Raw genomic sequence first — 6,014 nt, 5'->3', positions numbered from 1 at the left:
AGTAGTGAAGACTTCATGGGGTTCAAGTGTTAGAGTTGAAAATTTCTCAAAAGTTCATACAAACTATTCTAGACTAAGAGACTGAAGACTGAAGAGTGCATGCAGTCATGTGTAGTCTAGAGCATTTCTATGTAATAGCCAACATGGCAATTGACTTAGTCCAAGGGGAAGAAAAGTTAAATTACAATGTCTGATGCTTTTTTTTTTCTTCTGCCTTTGTGTCAGCCACTCCTTTTTGGAGAAAAATGGCAGAAGGAACCACTGAGTTCTACTTTTGATCGTCAAGAGGGAAGCCCATCAAGCCCTGACTCAACAATTAGTATCTCAGTTTGTTATCTTTTATTACAGATTCGATTGAGCACAACTACATAAAATATAGGTAAGTACACATTTCATCACCAGTCTTGAATATAATTTCTTGATGTCAACAGAACAGAAGTCACTTGAATGAGAGGGACGATTCTTTGTATGAGGGGAGAGATTAAATAAAGTCAGGCATCACAGTAAGTACAAAAGTTATTGGCTATTTGCTAATTTTTTTTTTTCTCCATCATTTTACATGTTCATTGTTCATATAACTCGACATGCGTACATGTCCATTCAGTGCTCAAAATCATCTTTACAAGCAAGAACTCATTCAACAAGTTACTTTACATCTTCAAAACATTATTTTTACCAATGTGAATGTTTCTACAACACTCATAGAATAGCCAATCTTTCAGTTAATTTTGGTAGAATGACTTTCCGTTGATAAACAGAGGACTACACTTGACTCTTTTTCTATGATGGATGAATGAGGAATTACACTGACTTGATTAATAGTGCATGTTATTACAGAAAAAGACCATGAATTGACCCCAGACAATTCCGTACTATATGGTGATTGGACAACTATATAAAAGCCACGTCTGAGTTTAACTACGCCTCGTCTGGATGATCAATGAGAATTGAAGTGTCTAATGAAGTCGTAGAAAAAAAACACTATTTAATACATCCATGATGAAGATCCATAGGGTTAAGCCGGAAACTCCAAAATTGATCAACACCGATCGGATCTGCGCAGGTCGAGATCAGGTCCAGCGTATCTCGACCGTGCCTTTTATCTGCCTCCCAATTGAGAGATTTTTAGCCCTGGTTCTCGTCTCTTACAGTTTCTGGTTGAAGTTGAAACAACCCTGTGAAGTCAGTTCCAATGACCTAATTCTTCCCTCTCCCTACAAACATGCGCTTAGTGAATTGTGGAATCTCAGTTGTCTCCAGTGAAGGAATGTCAAATGCAGTGTCATCATGCAAGCAGCCCACCAGGTTGGCTGTATTCACATTTGCAGAACTCACAACTACAATGGGACTAAAATTGACTAGATCAGGATTTAACCAAGAATAGAAATAGATAAAGTCTAAACCAGTGTGAAGTGTGAATTTTCCTTCGACAAATGTATTTAAATAAGAGAAATGATTTGGTCTCTTCAGTTCACAGGTACACAAACAATTCTTATAACATAGAACAAGTATAAAACTCTGAATAGTAATATCACATTGTAAGTAGACGAACAGGATTGCCCTGTCCCTCACTGTGACAAACCTCTTCAGTTCACAGCTGATCATATAATGACCATAGGTCACTTGGCCCTTGCTGGTAGCTGACCACAGATAAGTACAGACTGGTAGTAGTCACGTGCTGCATACATTGAAAGATGTCGGATTTCTCTCAAAGTAGTCTACTTGTGTCCTCGTGTCCTGTCTAGTATACTGTTCACATGAACTCCAATCTACTTCTAACTTTTGGCCCTGGATGGTGGATTGGCCTCCTCTTGAAACACATCCTCCTGAGACCAGTGTTTAAGAACCCAGGTTATTGAGAAATCGTCCAGTCCAACATGAAGAAACATTCATCATTAAGAACCTTAAAATATGCGTGATGTCTGTCAACATGACCTAATTCCAAGACATTTCCCCTCATTAAAGATGGACAAAGACAAGCATATGAGCTTCCATGTGATAATGGGTTTGCCCATTAATCGTTAATCTTTGACTAACCTCCCACAGCCATGTTTATTACAATTAAAATTCATAAAGAATGAATTATACAACATGTTTAATCATAGCAATTGTATTGTTACTGCATTCTTTTTTTTAAATATGTTAATGTAGAATTCAATTTTACTGTTAGTACTACTGTTAATAATAATATAAATAAATGAAATTAATTTGTTTTTAAGCATTTCATTTGAACATCCCATGGTGTCAGAATGAGCTTATATTATGATAATATATAATATAATAATACATAATACAATGATAATATATACTATAATAATAATACTTTAATTGTATCATCAACAATTTAATCATTGTATTATTATTTTGTATTATGTTTAAAGTAATTTATTATGACCCTATTTTGTTTTTCCCATTTTGTTGCTGCTCATTATTAGCTTTGTGCATGTTTGAGTTCGGAATTTTTTTTCTTTTCACAAACCCCTTTTTCCACCCATTGCACTGGGCTTAATTTCGAATATGTGACATTTACCATAGCCATCAATAAAAGTACATTCAATTCAATTCAATTTATTTTTGTAACGCCCAAAATCACAGCAGCGGTTGTCTCGGAGGACGACAGTGAAAAACGGATTAAACAATGTCTATAGGGACGAGGGGCAATGTTCCAGGGTCCCCTGTCCTTAGACGCGAGGCAGACGCGAGATAGACAGTGGAGCTGGAGCCACTCAGGAGGAGAACCAGTTCTTCAGGAGTAGAACCAGTTCTTCCAGGCAGATGAAGATCCGTTCACATGGACCGCTTTTCCAGGGACTCGAGGAGCATCTGGGTCCACAGGTCATCCTGTCCCACTCAGGAGCTGATTCCATAACACAGGAGCTTGGTCGCTAAACACTCTACCTCCTACTGTGCTTTTTAGAGACTCTAAAATCCACTACTTTTTTTAATATCAAGCAGTTTTGGATTTAAAAATGTAAAATAATTTCTATGTATATTATAGCAGCTTTAATTGGGTTATATCAGGCGAATTAGACCACTTTTTATTCTATTCTATTTTTAAAACTGCCATAATGTTTGTTAAAATCAATGTAAACCTTTAAATACTTTTTTATCCATAATGGGTCAACACTGCACATCTGCAGGGGAACCTGGGCACTCGTCAGGTGCATGTCCAATTACAACAAATGAACAATTCAGCTCTGACCTTTACTCATATTTCGTTAACATAAATGACAAATCTGGATCTTTGTATAACGGTAGGTATTTTCATGTAAAGGTTGTGGGCTCATGCATACCAAAGGGTGATCTAGCATGGGAATAAAATAAACCTTTTGCTGTGTTAATCTGTCACAAACATGTTTAAAAGTGTTGTTTGAAGCGTTGAAAATGCAGAGCTTCATGTTCATGTTGTGAATTTTAAAATACAATTTATTTAAAAAAATAGTGGCCCATTTTAGCACTGCAACTTCAGGTAAAATGTGCAGGTAAATAGAGTTTGGAATATATATAAATGTTAAAGAAAATTATATCAACCTCACTTTACCGCAGCAATCTTTTGTATCTTTATTTAATCAGCAGACCCTCATTGAGATCAAAACAAATAAATAAATATAAAAAATATATATATATTATATATATATATATTAATATATATATATATATAATATATATATATATTAATATATATTAAAATATATATATATATATATATTATAGATAATATATATATATATATATATATATATATTATATATATATTAATATATATATGAATATATATATATATTTATATATATATTAATATATATATATGAATATATATATTAATATATATATGAGAGTGAATGGCTATCTGTAATGTTTATGTCTCTGTGTTGGCCCTGTAACGAGTTGGCCACTGTCCAGGGTGTACCCTGCCTAAGGCCCAAAGTCACTGGGATAGGCTCCAGTCACCCGCGACCCCCGGAAGGGAACAAGCGGTAGAAAATGAATGGATGGACAATTTAGTTACAGAACATTTTGAGTTATATAAGACATATTATGCCTTTTCTGGTATTTTGTAGGGGAAAGGTAAAATGTTTCATCAAAGTTAGAAGGGCAGCTATTCACTGTGTAAACCAATGAAAATTGTTGCCATATATCACATGATCTGTTTCAGCAATTTTGATTTGTCTGGGGATAACTTTGGCAAGGCCCCACTTGTTTAGACAGTGGTGGAGCCACTTTTGAAAATTCTTGACATTAACAGAGTGGAACAATGTGCCAAATGGCAAAATTAAATTTTTATGCTGATGACACCATCGAACACTGCAGTGGTTCCCAAAGTGGGTGTTGGGAAGATGAGCTGAGGGTTTCGAGATTTTTTAGACATGTATTTTTTAACATTATGACATTAATATATATATGCTGAAACAGATCATGTGATATATCTTCTACTGAGAGTGTTTTTCAAACTTCCTATAAGTGATCTGTTCTTCTGTATCTACCTCTGTATCTACCTGCGTTGCATCAATGAAATTTCCCCATGTGGGACAATAAAGGAATATCTTATCTTATCTTATATATGGCAAAAATTTTCATTGGTTTACACAGTGAATAGCTGCCCTTCTAACTTTGATGACACATTTTACCTTTCCCCTACAAAATACCAGAAAAGGCATAATATGTCTTATATAACTCAAAATGTTCTGTAACTAAATTGTCCATCCATTCATTTTCTACCGCTTGTTCCCTTCCGGGGGTCGCGGGTGACTGGAGCCTATCCCAGTGACTTTGGGCCTTAGGCAGGGTACACCCTGGACAGTGGCCAACTCGTTGCAGGGCCAACACAGAGACATAAACATTACAGATAGCATTCACTCTCACATTCATTCACTAGGGCCAATTTAGAGTCATCAATTTTTGCCTAACACATGCATGTGTTTGGACGATGGGAAGAAGCCGGAGAACCCAGAGAGAACCCATGGTAACACGGGGAGGATTGTAATTAATTTAATTAATTTCAAGTCCTTGGGGTCATTTTTGATCCCAGCAGTCTCCCCATTAATTTCTTTGGGATTCACAGTTCTGTTTCATACCAACGTAAGTCAAACTCCTGGACAACATTTGGAAATGCAGCTTTGTGTGGCTATCTGTCAGTGTCATATGTTACCAACAGTGCTGATCACGTGCTGGCTCCTCTCAAAACAAACACATGTTTAATTGTGGACTGATGGGTGTATGTATGAGCTTTAAAGATGCTCAGTGTGATGTTCTGGGAAAGAGTAAATTATTTGATCTATGTAAAAAGATGATTTTTTGTTGTTTACAGAGTTTGTGAATGAAGTATTGCACCACAGCAACCTCGCTGAAAGAATCCAGTCAGCATCACAGTGGCAGACATCTGAATCATCAGAAAGAGTCTTAGGTATGAAAAACTGGATACCACCAGGGACTGGCATGATTCACTGCACACCCACTGTACTTCCTTCGTGCCTGGCTGCACAAATTACACAATCATATGCTAAGAGATTGAGGCCGTGGTCTGGTGCATTCTGTGAATGGCCAGAATCGTAAGTTAGAAACTTAAAAATTAGTGCACTTGAGTTGTTACTTTCCCCATATGGACAAGATACTAATAATAAAACCAACTTTATGTGCATGAATAACACAAATTACAAGTTATAAGTAACTTATAAGGAACTTAATATTAATGGATAGGCCTTGATTGAGATATTTTAATAGATCAATGACACAGGTATATATATATATATATATATATATATATATATATATATATATATATATCATTTGCACCAAGATTTTTTTTGCCCGTAGGCTTTATTAGACAGGAAATGAAAGTGTGAAATGGGGATGAGAGAGTAGGGAGGACATACAGTAAACTGAGTCGGGACACATAATGCACACGAGCCTAGCATACATGTACTGTGCCATAACCACTCGACCACCGATTTCAAAATGAAAAAAATATATATTTCACGCTGAGCATTAATCTGAAGTTCGGTGATGGCATTTAA

The sequence above is a fragment of the Eucyclogobius newberryi genome, unplaced genomic scaffold (assembly GCF_026437365.1).
Source record: "Eucyclogobius newberryi isolate DKJ021-1_F unplaced genomic scaffold, fEucNew1.0.hap1 SCAF_7, whole genome shotgun sequence".
Classification (NCBI taxonomy): Eukaryota; Metazoa; Chordata; class Actinopteri; order Gobiiformes; family Gobiidae; genus Eucyclogobius; species Eucyclogobius newberryi.
Note: the sequence above shows the minus strand (reverse complement) of the source record.